At 35.8% G+C, this 17,303-nt stretch overlaps 1 pseudogene across 1 annotated transcript; it reads left to right on the top strand.

The window, feature by feature from the left end:
- Positions 1-1,582: 1,582 nt before the first annotated feature.
- On the top strand, positions 1,583-14,623 carry LOC149153665 (linoleate 9S-lipoxygenase 6-like; annotated as a pseudogene). The gene is made up of 9 exons (XR_016262221.1): positions 1,583-1,893; positions 2,005-2,282; positions 2,742-2,994; positions 3,086-3,427; positions 3,537-3,622; positions 3,728-3,835; positions 12,949-13,253; positions 13,347-13,610; positions 13,698-14,623. The product of XR_016262221.1 is annotated as a linoleate 9S-lipoxygenase 6-like (transcript).
- Positions 14,624-17,303: the final 2,680 nt, after the last annotated feature.

Raw genomic sequence — 17,303 nt, 5'->3', positions numbered from 1 at the left:
CCCAACATCTATTACTGCACTCAACATTTACTACCGCACTACGAGGCGTAACCCTTCGAACCTATCACTTTTAACCCTTTGAACTTGTCATACAGATGGCATAAAAGTCCTAAACCGTTTCACAAGGAAATTGTAACCCTTTGAACTTGTCGTGCATATGGCATAAAAGTTATTGAGACCACGTAGACTAGGTACTAGGTAGGTGTCCAAGATATATCGCAGAACGTCAGCATCCCGCGTACGACGGAAAATGCTATTTCCAACCCTAATGCGGCCTGACATGACGATATAACATACTGTTTTTTTCCCTCGTCATCACTGCGCGCGTGTTGTATCTGGGTATCGAACGGACATGTCAAGCCGCATTAACTTTACTATAGGGTTGGATATAGGAGTCGTCCGTACAATACAGTATAAAACATAGTTACCAAATACGGCCGAATCACGATTAAAAATACGAAAATTCGCGAATAGTTTGATAAAATTTGATCCGGTTCGTAGTATACGTGCTTAACGATTTGGGTGCATGTAAGGTTCATTACCTGGCATAGTTAATGGCCGCATATGGTTTATTAACTAAAGAACAAATAGATTGCTGCGGTATGGCATGCTGCAGAGAAAAACAAAAATTGTAGCAGTAAATTGTTGCAGTAGGGCATGCAACAGAGAAAAACAAAAATTGTTGCGGTATGTCAAGCAACAGAGAAAGACAAAAGATTCACCTAGTAGATTGTTCATTAGCTAAACACAAATAGATTGCTGCTGTATGGCATGCACGCATAGGAAAATAGAAATTGTTGCAGTATAGCATGCACCCAGCTAAAAACATAAAAAATTGCTGCTTTATAACATGCACGGAGCTAAAAACATAAAAATTAGGAGACTTATGGGTTACTTAGATTTTATAAGTTAAATGAGTAATAACAGTTATGATCAAAATTCCCAATCTCAAAGGTAAGCTGTAGAGTTATGAGCATTGATGTTATTAAATCTTATTTTCTGATTAGATTTTTCCCACTCACAGAGAAGGAAATGGAAGTATTTAAATTAGAAAATTTCTTTTTTCAAAAATAAGCGGTTGATATTTTTTATAAAATAAATTTGAATATTAATTTTTTAAATAGAGAAGGATTTCCCACTCAGAGAAAAGGAAATGGAAGTATTTAAATTAGAAAATTTCTTGTTTCAAAGACAACAGGTTGATTTTTCTATAAAATAAAATTGAATATTAATTTTCTTGAAATCAAAGAAAGAATATAGGTTTTTGAAAAGAGTATATAGTTTGGAGGGAAGAGGTGAGTGTAAATTCTTTTTGAGTGGATTTGGTTCTGAAGATTTTTTATTATATACAGTTATAAGTTATATAAAATTCAAAATAAATTAAAAAAAAGATAGCTAAAAATATTTTAAAAATATATTATTTAAAAAATGTTTAAGAAGTGTATTATCGAATTTTTTCGAATTGAAAATTTTTCATTCGAATTTTTATCGTATCGAATTCAATTCGAATTCGAATTTAGTAACTATGGTATAAAATGGATCTTGGCTTCTTCCTTTTAGCAATACCATCATATCTTTCTGTTGCATCTCTTCCTCGGCAGAAACTATCATTACAATTATATCCCCCTTGAGATTCTTCCAGTAACTAGGGTACTTGCTGCAATATTTCAATTCATTCATCCATCATGGATAAACTTGCAGAGGTCTTTCACTTTGGCCCCCATCACAAGTCTACGTCTGGACAGCAAAAGAAAATTAGAGGGTTTGTGGTGCTACAAAAGAAAAATGTTTTAGATTTTAGCGATTTCGGTGCAGACATCCTAGACGATCTTAGCGAGCTGATTGGGAAGGGAGTTTCATTCCAGCTCGTCAGCACATCTCAAATCGATTCCAGTGGGTGCTGCTTTCCCTTCATATAGATTCAATCCTCAAGCTGCTTTTTCCTTTTGATTCACCCATTTTTCTATAATTTAATATGTAAGCTGTTCGAAAATTCATCTGCAGGCAGTGGAAATGGAAAGTTTGGCGAGAATCTACAAAACTGGATTTCTACCCCTGAAAGACTCGTTACACGCCAGACTACGTATAGTATCGATTTTGATTGGGACTCCGACTTCGGACTCCCTGGAGCTGTCTTCATCACTAATTCGCATCATGATGAGTTCTTCCTCAACTCACTCACGCTTGAAGTTCCCCATCATGGCAACGTCCATTTCGACTGCAGCTCGTGGGTGTATCCCGCCTCTACAGTCAATAGAGGCCGTATCTTTTTCTCTAATCGGGTATGTAGTGTTATGTGTAGATTAGATATGTAGTGTTATGTTTAATTCCTTGAGTGGTTTAGGTAAATTTGATCGGGTTTTAAAAGTCTAGATGTATAAGAATTCATGGTTTTGTTAATGATATTTATGTTGAAATCTAATGGTAGGTCTAGATCTGGTGTCTAAGAACTTATGATTTTGTCAATAATTTTCATGTAAAATATTACCTATTTAAAAACACTTACAAAATCAACATAAAATCCTTTTACCTTTTGCCTACTTATAAAATCACTCACCAAAAGTAACCTAGCATCCTTTTACCTTTAATAATATACATTAGAGATGAATAGCCTGAACAAAAGCATGGGTTGTGTAAACAAACTAACCTTACATTGATCACATCTCTGAGATCGAGTACAATGTCTTGAATGGAACTGACGAAATTATGTGCTACTAACCGTGTTTTACCGTAATATGCAGAGCTATCTCCCTTCGAATTGTCCTCCCGCGCTCATAAAACTGAGGAATGAGGACCTGATCAGCCTGAGAGGCGAATACGATGGAATGGCAGAGATTGAGAGGAAGGAGAAGGACAGAGTGTATGACTACGATTTCTACAATGATCTCGGAGACCCAGACAAGAGTGTTGAGCTCAGCCGACCAGTACTGGGAGGGTCTCAACAGTTCCCATACCCGCGGAGGGGCAGAACGGGCCGCCCTCCTACAAAAACAGGTTAGTGCATTTGTAGTGCCGATCTATAAAACAACACAATCTTTATTTTCCCACTCAATTGTGTGGCATTCGTTGATTTTTGGCATTACAGAGCCCGCTACCGAAAGCAGATTGCCATTGGACATGAGCCTTGACATCTACGTTCCCAGAGATGAACGTTTTGGGCATCTGAAAATGTCTGATTTGTTGGCGCATGCCCTCAAGTCAGTCATCCAATTCCTGATACCAGAGCTCCAATCTCTGTTCGATCCAACCCCGAACGAATTCGATTCCTTTGAAGACATTATAAAGCTCTACTCCGATGGGATAAAGCTGCCCGACAACCCAATTCTGGACGCTATCACGAGTCTCATCCCTCTTGAGCTCATCAAGGAGTTCCTCACAACAGACGGCGAAAAGTTGCTCAAGTATCCGCTTCCTCAAGTTATTGCCAGTCAGTACTTTTCTTCTAAACTGATCCCTTCATGTTCTTATTCTGAATTAAATTTAATCGACCTGATTTTAATTGAAACTGATACAAATTATGGAATGAATGGACACAGCTGACGAATTTGCGTGGAGGACAGACGAAGAGTTTGCGCGCCAGATGCTGGCCGGTGTCGATCCTGTTGTTATACAGAGACTTCAAGTAATTAGGCCCCTCCCTGCCATTATCAATATACAGAACCTCCTTTGATATTTTAGTTATGCTAATTTCATATTGTTTTCATGTTATGAATGATTGAATTGACAGAGTTTTCCTCCGAGAAGTAAACTGGACCCAGAGATATATAGTCCTCAGATCAGTTCTATTACGGCTTCACATATACAAAAGAATCTCGATCGGCTAACAGTAGAGCAGGTATCATCCAACCGTATACTTGTTTCTTAATCTGATACTACTTATGTAATTCTGTAAATGAAATTCATTGCATCCAAAATCGTAACAAATATTTACAGTACAGTAGAATAAAGATGCCATATTTCAATGGAGTAACTATGGTGGATTTAAAAAAATATAATATTTATAAGAAATATAAATGAAATTCATCGCATGCAGAATGGTAACAAATTTACAGCACCGTCGAATGAAGATGCCATATTGCAATGGAGTAACTATTTACGATTAAAAAATATATAATATTTAGATAAATGATACTTTGATAAGTCAGTGAAACATCCATATAAATTACAAATATTAATATATACATATTCCTAGCCACTTCACCTATCAATTGATAAATCAATAGGAAGCTTTTCCACCCACAAAACATTTTATATATCATCACTTTTGTATGTAGATTAATAATAACTTTAAAATGATAGCTAAACAATGATGCTTTAATGTAGAATAATTACTTATCGTAAAGAATCGTAAAAAATTTGATGCCCAAGAAAACATACTTCCACCCATTGATGCTTGCTCTCAATTTGTCATTGTTTCTCCTTCTCGTTTTGGCACTGGGTACACCTTCAACCTTTGCTCATGAAGTTTAACAAATATTTCTTTCCCCTAGACTCTTGAAACTAAATATCTCTTCACATTTATTTGGCTGCGAATTTTTCCGTGCGCTCAAAATAGAAATAGCGAGAGGAGAATTTGTTGTTGCTAAACCAATTGTAAAATACACCAAATGTTCTTCAAACACCCATGGGTGCCGACAATGAAGGGAAACACCCACAGTTGGCCCACTGGCATTTGATTTACCGGCAATCACCGTTCACTCGTGAGAATGAGAAAACATATCCACTTGTGAAACAACTATTCCGGTCACGCGTTGGACAAACCCTACATAGTCCAAATCTGGGTATGCATGTTGCAGAAAAGATGAACTTTTTCAGCGAAGAACAACATTAGAAATCACGCCAAAGCAGGCAGATAAGAAAATCTGAAGGCACTTCGAAGCTCTGTTCTCTCAACTTGATGGTGTAAAACTAAAGGGGATTGAGATGCAAGCTTGGGGACCAAACAGAAATATATATAGCCAAGCTTCCATCAAGTTTCTATTGGCTATGTGTCAAGTGTTCCACAGATCATGGTAGAGAACTCTAGAGGGAGTAAATTACTGCAGTTGATTTCCATAAATTAAGGAAATGATTGCAGTTTATTTTTGTAATTGTAGGCAGCTGTTGGGAAAACATAAAGGAACTTAACATTCCCCCACTTGGTCCATACTTCCAATCTTAATGTCTCATCTTAAAACCCATTGATAATCTGTATTAAGTAATAGATACATGAATCATGGCGATAAGTCCTCTAATGACGAGTATTATCTTCCATGTATTACTATGTATTTATTCTTATTATAATTTATGTGGCAACAATTTCTTAATGAATAAACCTTATGTTTATTCCTGGTCCTACACAGATGAATTTTCTCAAATCAAATTAAGGTGCACATAAATATGAGAAAAACATCACAATAATTAAGAATTTCATTAAAATATCATTATCCATACAATGAGAAACTACGTAATGGAACCAAGTCCCATATTCATTACATGATCCTTGAATTTAAACGGTGGCATGCCCTTAGTCAAAGGATCATCGATCATCAACTCAGTGCTGACGTGCTCAATGACCACTTTCTTTTCTTTAACACGTTCCCTTATAGCTAAATACTTAATCGATGTATTTATTTCGACTCCCATTTTTGTTGTTTTTAGCCATAAAAACAACAGCTGAATTGTCGCAATATATTCTCAATGGCTTAGAGATAGAATCCATAATTCTAAGCCCAGAAACGAAACTCTTAAGCCATACACCATGTAAAGTAGTCTCAAAACAGTGGACGAACTCGGCTTCCATAGTGGAAGTGGCAATCAAGGTCTGCTTGGCACTCCTCCATGATACAACTCCACCGGCCATCATAAAAATGTATCTTGATGTTGATTTGCGTTAATCAACACATCCAGCAAAGTTAGAATCTGAGTAGTCAATTACTTCCAAATTGTCCATCTGTCTATACATAAGCATGTAGTTTTTGGTTCCTTAAAGGTTCCTCATTACTTTCTTTGCAGCTCTCCAGTGGTCTAAACTTGGATCACTCTCATATCGTCCCAACATTCCCACAACAAATGCAATGTCAGGTCTTGTGCAGACCTGAGCATACATTAGGCTTCCAACAGCAAAAGCATATGGAATGTTCTTCATTTGTTCCCTTTCAAAGTCATTCTTCGGGCATTGGTTCAAATTGAACCTATCACCCTTCACAATGGGAGCTACACTTGGTGAACAATCCTTCATCCGAAATCTCTCTAAAATTTTATTAATATAGGTTTCCAGTGACAGACCCAAGATGTCTCGAAATCTGTCTCTATGGATCTTAATGCCAATGACATAAGATGCCTCACCCATATCCTTCATATCGAAATTTTTAGAGAGGAATTGTTTCACCTCATGTAGCAAACCCTTATCATTGGTTGCTAGCAAAATGTCATCCACATATAAAACAAGAAAACAAATTTTACTCCCACTAACTTTCAGGTATATACATTGATCCATAATGTTTTCTACAAAACTGAAAGAAGAAATTACATTATGGAATTTCAAATACCATTGGCAGGATGCTTGTTTTAAACCGTATAATGACTTCTTGAGCTTGCAAACCAATTGCTCACCATCACTAGAGGGGAATCCTTCAGGTTGTTTCATGTAAACCTCCTCCTCTAGATCTCCATTAAGAAATGTTGTTTTCACATCCATTTGTTGCAATTCCAAGTCAAAATGGGCTACTAATGCCATAATAACGCGCAAGGAATCTTTCTTAGATACAGGAGAGAAAGTCTCCGTGTAGTCGATTCCTTCTTTCTGAGTGAATCCCTTAGCAACAAGTCTTGCCTTGTATCTTTCAATGTTGCCCAATGAGTCTTTCTTTGTCTTAAAGACCCATTTACATCCAATGGCTTTTGCACCATTAGGAAACTCAACAAGATCCCAGACTTTGTTACTCTTTATAGAATTCATCTTTTCCTTCATGGCATTGTACCATAGTTCTGATTCTTTGCAACTCATGGCTTGTGAAAATGACTCGGGATCATTTTCGGCTCCAATGTTATAGTCAGATTCTTGCAGATACACAACACAATCATCAGGAATTGTTGATCTCTTTGGTCTAGTAGATCTTCTTAATGTTGTACCATCATCTTCCTGAGAAGTATGTGGTTCAACTTGTTGTTAAAAAGTTCTTGGCAACTCTTGAACTACCTGATCTATTGGAATGTTGTCAACAGCTTGTGGAACTTCAACAATTGGTTGTTCAACACTAGTTTGTACTTGAGGTATGCTATGAACAATAACCAATCTATCACTTGAGGTGGAAGGTTGAGATTCTGAATGATCCTTCTCAAAAACTATGTTCTTGATTTGATCGCTCCCACTGATCAAGTCATTTTCAAGAAACTTTGCATTTCTTGATTCCACAATCCTAGTGTTGTGAGATGGACAATAAAATCTGTAACCTTTAGACCTTTCAGCATATCCAATGAAATACCCACTAATGGTCCTTGGGTCCAGCTTCTTCTCTTGTGGATTATATATTCTCACTTCAGATGGGCATCCCCAAACGCGCATATGTCGCAAACTCGGTTTCCAACCTTTCCATAATTCAAATGGCGTTTTAGGAATAGCCTTGGTTGGAACTCGGTTTAAGATATACACTGTCGTCTTAAGTGCTTCATTCCACAAGGATTTAGGAATATTGGACCTGCTAAGCATACTCCCCACCATGTCCAATAATGTTCAGTTTCTTCTTTCTGCTACACCATTCTGGTCGGATGAACCAGGCATGGTGTATTGGGCAACAATCCCATGCTCTTAAAGAAATTTAGTGAATGGCCCAGGTGCTTGTCCATCTTCTGTGTATCTACCATAATATTCTCCACCTCTATCTGATCTCACGATCTTAATTTGTTTGCCGCATTGTTTCTCTACTTCAGCCTTAAAGATCTTAAAGGCATCTAATGCTTCGCTCTTTTTATGAAGCATGTAGAGATACATATATCGTGAGTAATCATCTATAAAGGAGATGAAGTATCTCTGACCATGTGAGTCCATGTCTGGACTACATATATCAGTATGTATGATCTCTAATATGTCCAAACTCCTATTGGCACCTTTCTTTGACTTGTTGGTCTGCTTTCCCTTTATGCAGTCCACACAAGTATCAAAATCAGTGAAATCCAGAGTATTAAGTACCCCTTCATCTACCAATCTTTTAATTATTTCTATGGAGATATGACCTAGTCTCCGGTGCCATAATTTAGATGAATCTTCATTAATAACACATCTTTTAGTGCCAGTGTGAACATGCATTGAATCATAAGTGACATTGTTTTATAAATTAATACAGTAAAGACCATTAGACAAAATACCATTCCCAACACAATCAGATTTATAAAATAGATTGAAGGATTTTTCTGAAAAGTTAAAGGAATATCCAAAAGGTACAAGCCTTGAAACTGAAATCAAGTTTCTAGAAAAACTTGGAACAGAAAAGGTATTTTCTAATTCTAAAACAAAGCCACTACTTAAAGTTAAATAACATGTTCCTATAGCTTTCACATGTGAGCCCATCTTGTTTCCTGATAAGATGCTTTGCTCACTTCCCACTGGCTTCCTTAGGTTTTGCAAACCCTGCAAGGAATTCGAAATGTGAATTGTTGATCCGGAATCAATCCACCATTTGTTAATATTGACGTTAACCATATTAGATTCATAACAAACAAACGAGATTAATTTACCTTTGTTCGCAAGCCATTTCTGAAATTTGGTGCATTCCTTCTTCATGTGTCCCTTCTTTTTATAGAAGAAACACTTGGAATCCTTCTTGATATCGGCTTGGGGAGGTACTTTACCTTTCCCTTTCTAATTGGCTTGAGATTTGCCATTTCCATGCGTTGGCAGCATTGCACTTTCTCCCAGTTCCATCACCAGTCTCTCTTCCTCTTGAACACACATGGTCATGAGTTCATTAATTGACAATTTATCCTTATGTATGTTGTATGAGATTTTGAAAAGGCCCGTATTGGTGCGGAAAGGTGTTTAGGATGTAGTGCACTAGGAAGAACTCTGATATTTCAACCTCGAGTTTCTTCAATTGAGCCACAGTGTCCCTCATTTGCATGATGTGCTCGCGCACACCTTTCACACTGGTGAGCCTTAGGGATGAGAACTTCATGATTAGGGTGATTTCTAGTGCCTTGTATGAAGTGACGAATTGATCATCAATGGCGTTTAGCGAGTCTCGGACCTTTTCATGCTGATCAACGGAACCACAAATACGAGCTGAAATTTTAGTCTTAATGAATATCATGCTTAGGCGATTGGATCGCTCCCATCGTTCATAAAGCGTGATGTTCACTGCAGTGCTGGTATTAGTGAGTGCCAGTGGTTCATCTTTCCTAATAGCATAGTCTATGTCCATCCACCCCAAATGAAGTAGAACCATCTCCTTCCAAACCTTATAGTTATCTCCCTTAAGTTCAGGGATATCACAACGAATTTTAGAGAAATTTGCAAGCTGTACAACTGCATAAAATTAAAGATCACATGGGCCTAAATAAAATTTCATTGTTTTACCAATGTAAACCATGCTTAAAAATTGAATCTAATGACATAAAAATTGCATGTGGGCTAAATTTTCAATTCAAGCAAATTCGATTATTCTTTATGATAGAATTTATCAAATTATTCACTTAATTCATAATTCTAATTCTAAAGGGTATATTATGATTATAATTCAATATAATATATTTAGTATAATTAATTACAATTAATGTCTCAATAATCTTTATCTGATCTTAACCAATCTTATATAATATTATTTAATTAGAGATGTTGTGGCTATTCTCTAATCAATTAAAATTATATGGATCACTAGACATTATTTTTTACATAAAAAAGAAAAAAAAAAAAAAAAAAATCCCTTGATATGAAAAGAATGATAATATGCACAAATAGAACTAAAATATTCATGCATAACATTCTTAAAAAACTCTAATTAGGTTTTGTAATGGGAATTTGTTATGTAATGCATTAGGTTTTAGTGAAGAGTCTAGAATTCCCCTGTATATTTTGAAAAATCTTTATATGTCAAAAAATTTCATTATTTATAAAGTCACTCATTGATTTCATTATATTCCTCTTTTTACTTAAGTAAAAACAAATTGTACAATCGAGTAAAACATATGAAATCAAGAAACTCCACAAAACCCTCATTTTAATGGTAAACACCAAGGCAGAGATAAAATAGTGGCTCTAATACCAAATGATAGCTAAACAATGATTCTTTAATGTAGAATAATTACTTATTGTAAAGAATCGTAAAAAACATGATGCCTAAGAAAACATACTCTAGCCATTGATGCTTGCTCTCAATCTATCACTGTTTCTCCCTCTCGTTTTGGCACTGGGTATACCTTTAACCTTTGCTCATGAAGTTTAACAAATATTTCTTTCCCCGAGACTCTTGAAACTAAATATCTCTTCACATTATTTTGTTGTGAATTTCTCCATGCCGTCAAAATAGAAATAGCAAGAGGGGAATTTGTTGCTGCTAAACCAATTGTAAAATACACCAAATGTTCTTCAAACACCCATGGTTGTTGTCAATGAAGGGAAACACCCACAGTTGGCCCAGTGGCATTTGATTTGCTGGCAATCGTTGTTCACTCATGAGAATGAGGAAACATATCCACCTGAAACAGCTATTCCGGTCACGTCCAAATCTGGGTATGCATGTTGCAGAAAAGACGAACTTTTTCAGCCAAGAAAAATCACGCCTAAGAGGAATACGCCAAAGCAGGCAGATAAGAAAATCTGAAGGCACTTCCAAGCTCTGCTCTCTCAACTTGATGGTGTAAAACTGAAGGGGATTGAGATGCAAGCTTGGGGACCAAACAGAAATATATATAGCCAAGCTTCCATCAAGCTTCTGTTGGCTATGTGTCAAGTGTTCCACAGATCATGGTAGAGAACTCCAGAGGGAGTAATGGACCACTTCAACTTGATGGTGTAAAACTGAAGGGGATTGAGATGCAAGCTTGGGGACCAAACAGAAATATATATATCCAAGCTTCCATCAAGCTTCTGTTGTCTATGTGTCAAGTGTTCCACAGATCATGGTAGAGAACTCCAGATGGAGTAAGGAGTAATGGACCACTTCAGAAGCTCCCAACAAGAAATTAATTAACTGCAGTTGATTTCCGTAATTTAAGGAAATTACTACAGTTGGTTTCTAGAAGTTAAGGAAATGACTGCAGTTTACTTTCGTAATTGTAGGCAACAATTGGGAAAACATAAAGGAGCTTAACATAAAATCGTTATGCAAAAGAGAAATATTAAAATATATTAATCTTACAAATACATATAAAATTACTAAAAAGAGAAATATTAAAATACATTACTTTTACAAATACATAAAATTTTTTTATGAAAAATTGATATAAAACAATTTCAGTGATTTTTATTTATTTTTTTATTTTATATATATATATATATATATTTGATAGCTTTTAGAATATATTTTATTTTTTACCATGTTTTTATAATGACCTGAGTAACTATTTACAATTTACAATGAATTTATCATGCTTTTAAATAGACTACATAATGTGAAAATATCATAGACAAAACCATAGGTTACCAAAACTAGTAAACTTTAGGTAAATTGACTCTATGCATGAGTAGAGTTTACACTAAATACCCTAAAAATCCTCACTTTAAACTTTATTTATATAGATTAACTTGGTCCTATGTTCTTTAGGATTATGCATAAGATAATTATACCAGTATTCCTCATGAATGCCACCATCGAGAGCTATAATGGGTGATTATAAGGAACAAGTTATCCTTACCGGTTCTACCTAAAAATGCTTTTCCAATCTTAAATTTGAGATGCTTCTCACTATGTCCATGATAATACAATTCATCTTTTCTAGATCTGCTCAGGAGTATCATCTTCTCATGCTTTATCCAGAACCTATTGCAATAATGCTTAAAGTCATTTGGATGGAACAATACTCTCTACCATTATTTTTTCCTCAAACAAGTCAACAATATGTTAGTATCAATACTATCCACCATTATTTGTCCTAGAACAATTCAACAACATGTTTTTTTAGAAATATGTCAAGCACCTCACTTTTGCTTTTCATGAGGTGGGGCCCAAACCTTCCCAATTGCATCATCTATGAACATTACAAAATATGAGGTTCCTTTAACTCAGACCAAATACAACAAAATGTAACGATTCTAATATATTTGTTTTCCTTTCTTGGCCACTTCTCATAAATGAAACTCTTTTAACAATTGTGTAGGCCTAATGATTAAGCCCCTCTGCCTTGTAAAATATCACTAGTTCAAATCTAAAAATAAATAAAATATGTACACCTCTATAAAGTTTAGCAATTAACCTTGTTCAACTTTCTTTTCTTATATCATAATATTGCAATGAAAGCAATAAGTCAATAACCCATAACCCCATAAATAAATTAATATTATAATTAATAAAATATAATTTAATAAAAATTCAATTATTAATAATAAATAAGAACTAAAATTAAATTATGAATAAATAATAATAAATAAAAATGATTTAAGGCAAACTTCAATTAAAAAAATATAAACCAATGATCGATAACCACCATGAATATATTAACTTCATGACTAGATAAAAACTATTTAGGTCAAACTTCAATTAAAAAAATATTTCTCTTACCGAGCGAAAGATAAAAATATTATTTAAGTCAAACTTCAATTAAAAAAATATATCTCTTATCGTTGTAAATGTGTATATTAAATTATTAAAAATCTTATATTGCTAAGTTTTTTATCCCTTTTGTATTTATAAATTAATATGATGTCTCTTATCTTTGTCTTTATAAATTAATATGATATATCTCTTATCTATGGGCAGATGTATATGAAACTATTATTTTGTATTTATAAATTTATATGATATGACGTATGTTCAGAGTATGGAGGACAACAGGCTGTTCATTCTGGACCACCATGATGTCTTCATGCCTTACGTGAACCGAATAAACGCTCTGCCTACCACTAAGATATATGCTTCTCGCACATTTCTGTTCCTTAAAAAGGATGGCACATTAAGACCAGTCACAATCGAGCTGAGGCTACCCCCTTCACATTAACGTCCGGAAAGTGTTCGTAAGGTGTTTAATCCAGCAGAGGAAGGCGCAGAAGGAGCTTTATGGCAGCTCGCCAAGGCCTACGTAGCTGTTAATGATTCTGGTTACCATCAGCTTATCAGTCACTGGTAAAATCATGCAGAATCTGGGAATATATATAGTATTTACAATATCATTATATAATATAGGGTCCCGACTGAGTCATGGTGGGAATTTTTCAGGCTTAAGACTCACGCAGTCACGGAGCCATTTGTCATCGCTACCAACCGACATCTGAGTGTGATGCATCCCGTATATAAGCTATTGAGTCCCCATTTCCGGGACACCATGAACATTAATGCTCTGGCTCGCCAAATTCTTATGAATGGTGGAGGCATTCTTGAAACAACAGTATTTCCTGGAAGGTATAGCATGGAGATGTCTGCGGTAGCGTACAAGGACTGGAGGTTTGACGAACAAGGGTTGCCTGCAGATCTCTTTAAGAGGTAATCATAATCAATACTGCCTAAAATCTAATCTCGATCTGTGTCATCCATTTGAATTTTGATTAATATGTACTCAAAATTTGACAGGGGTATGGCGGTGGTGGACTCATCAATGCCCTACGGGCTGAAGCTGATGATCGAAGACTACCCTTATGCTGTGGATGGATTGGAGATATGGTTCGCAATAGTTTCATGGGTTAAGGAGTACCTGTCCCTGTACTACCAGAATGATGATGCAGTGAAATCTGACACAGAGCTGCAAGCATGGTGGACCGAAATAAAAAATGTTGGTCACGGAGACAAGAAGGACGAGACATGGTGGTACAGCATGGACAACGTGGAAGATGTTGAAAAAGTAATAACAACAATCATATGGGTAGCCTCGGCTCTTCACGCTGCGGTTAATTACGGGCATTACCCTTACGGCGGATACATGCCTGATCGGCCCACCATGAGCAGAAGGTTAATCCCGGAAGAAGGGTCCCAAGAGTTCTCAGAGCTGGTGGAGAATCCGGACTTGGCTATCCTTAGAACTCTAAGTAACCCATTTCAAACCACCCGTGGTATTGCCCTCTTTGAAATCCTGTCGAGGCATTCAACAGACGAGGTATATTTGGGGCGCAGAGCCACTAGTGAATGGAGTGATGATAAATGTGTGACAGAGGCTTTTGAACATTTCGGAACAAAGTTGAAGGAGATAGAGAAGAATATAAGAGAAAGAAACCTGAATGCAGAAATATTGAAGAACAGGTCTGGTCCGGCCAAGGTTCCCTATACTTTGCTTTATCCAAACACCTCGGATCTGACTCGCAAAGGAGGAATTACTGGCATGGGAATTCCCAACAGCGCTGCTATTTAATTTACTCTATCCGCCGTTAAAATAAAAATGGGTCATTAGTAATTACAATGTGATTTGTTAAACAATATTAGTTTTATTCGAATGCATTAAATCATAATGTCATATGTATGTTAGATAACAGATGGTGCGTTGAAATCCATCAATTAATAAATATCATGACTGTTTATATGTATGTTAGCAATCCATGATTATTAATTCATGACTGTTTATATGTATGTTAGCAATCCATGATTATTAATATCTATATTTGATACATAGGAATCATAACTTTCGGATCTTGTGGAGGTATTCCAATTCAATCATATATATTTATCTTCATTTTATTTCGTAATTCAATCTGCAATTTGGTCACAATTTTGACGTTTTGAAGTCCAACCCGCTTTCCCCGACAGGGCTGAGACCCTGTCCATGTTATTGAAATTGCAACATTGCATATGCTTCTAAAGAACAACCTTGCGCCTGCTCCTTGATGCGTAAAATGCTCACATCTTGCCCCTACTTTTTGATATATCATATGTTGCTCCTGTTCCTTCTTGTTGCCGGAAAGAAAGTGGTGGTTTGTCTCCAATCTTGTACATTGATTAAGTTTTGTCTTGGCCAACAGTGATTGGCTTATGTTGACTTCGTAGGGTTACAAAATTTCGCCTCCTGGATTATAATATAATATAATAGTTGCAATATTATGATATTTTTTTTCACAAATTATATGTTTAAAGCTATTAAATGTTTTTAATCTTAAAAAAAGTTAATAATCAAATCACGATATATATTTTTGAAAGGATTTTTTTCAAAAAATATTTTGGTTAACCAGATTTAATAACAATGAATTTTTGTAGTCTCTTGTGGTTAAATACACAATCAGAAAAGTTGCAATTCATAGCTAATTAAAGATTAAAGTATTGAAAGCATGTCATAATGAAGAATATTACATCTATTTATACAACAAGTGGCATAATTAGAGATGACAAAGCTTAACCATGTGGCAATAGTGGTAGGTTACAACTCTAAGTAGTTCATGCATACATATGAAAGACAACGAAAAAAATGATTAAAGAAGAATGAGATGAATAAAATTTGAGTGTAGCACAAACTCTACTTGTGTCATAATGATGACATGTTATAATTATTTAAAGACACCTTGGTATAATGAAATTGCATTTCACCATGGCCATTACAGTAGAAATTACAGTTGCTAATGAAATCAAACTGAAATTAATAGAAACAAATTTCTTCTACTAAATTTCGCGGAAGGAAAACTAATGGTAGAAACACATGCAATCATTCAATCACAATGCGCAAAGTTTTTACCGAGGAAACCAACTGGGAAAACCCTTCATCTATTTGTATTATATTAGATGAGAACAATGATCTATTACAATGACTACTTCAATGCTTGAAGCTCAATCTACACTACAATATTGATCTCCTCTTGAGTATGCTCTCGCTAATACTTAGCCAAAATATGACTCCTACTTCCTCCTATTTCCTTGCGCAATTCTTGCTCCTAAAGAATAGGGAAGCTCCTATTCCTTGCGCAATTCCTGAGGAAATTAGCTCCCCTGCTACATACAAACATTTTACACTCATTAGTATACAATAATGATTACATTATGCGTTTTCTCTCCAACTTCACTAGGCAATTCGAATTACATGCATGACTAGGGCTATTTATAGTAAATTGACTACTTATTTGATAGTTAGTTATGTTTACAATAGTTACATCTACTCAGCTGAATTCATACTAACTCTATTCTAGATTAGAACTTAGCTAACCGATTTTCACTGAAGATAACACCTCTAGATAGCTATACATTAGCCACCAACTTGCACACAACTCTGCTTCTAGCCGACAAACTTGAATTCACTGACTTAACTGAGTGATTTGGCCATGTCACTCTTGCTAACTATTTGACAAGTCATCCTACTGAAGTGGAAATTCGAATTTATTCATTTGATTAAGGCACAAGTCAAATGAATCATTTTCTTGCTACAATTTAACACTCCCTCTTAGAAAGAAAAGGGTTTTAAACAACCCCAATCCTGCTCCCATGGAACTCAAACTTTCCTCTTGACAAAGCCTTTATCAAAATGTCTGCATTCTCCTCCTCTATAGGAATGTGGTGTAACATAACAATCCTCTTCTACAAACAATCTCTCAGGTGATGGTACCCTATGTCTATATGCTTGGACCTATCATGAAACACTAGATTTTTAGAGAGTTTTATACAAATATAATTGTCACAGTGGATCAATGTAGGCTTCATCCCTTGACTGAAGAGACCAACCAAGATCTTCCTCCAAATAACCTCACATGCTGCTTGACTAGCATCCATATACTTGGCCTTTGCTGAGCTAAATGCTACATATTTATGTTTCCTGTTGTACCAAGAAACGGCTACTGACTCAACACTGAAGACAACTCCCAATGTGCTCTTCTTGTCTGAGAGACTCCCTGCCCGGTCTGCATCTACGAATCCTTGGAGCTTCACTCCATTAGTATGCCTATACCATAAACCAAACTCTGGTGTGCCTCTGAGGTATCTTAGAACATGTTTTCCTACTTTCCAGTGAATCTTGGAAGGCTCCACCATGAACAGACTAAGATGGTTCACTGCAAAACAAATATCGGACCTTGTGTTCATAAAGTACATCAAGCCCCACCAACTGTATGTAGATAGTGCCATCTACTGCCTCTCCTATAGAAGCATCCTCTTTCCTCCAGGTAGTACCTAGAGGAGTATCCATGGTTTTTCAATCCCACATATGCAATATCTAAAGGATTTCAGAGATGTACTTCCCCTGTCCAACAAATATCTCTCCATATCCTTGCCACA

Source organism: Pinus tabuliformis, chromosome 9, assembly GCF_031772625.1.
Source record: "Pinus tabuliformis cultivar Carrire ecotype Pingquan chromosome 9, CPIR1, whole genome shotgun sequence".
NCBI lineage: Eukaryota > Viridiplantae > Streptophyta > Pinopsida > Pinales > Pinaceae > Pinus > Pinus tabuliformis.
Note: the sequence above shows the minus strand (reverse complement) of the source record. Positions and strands in the feature narration are given on the sequence as shown.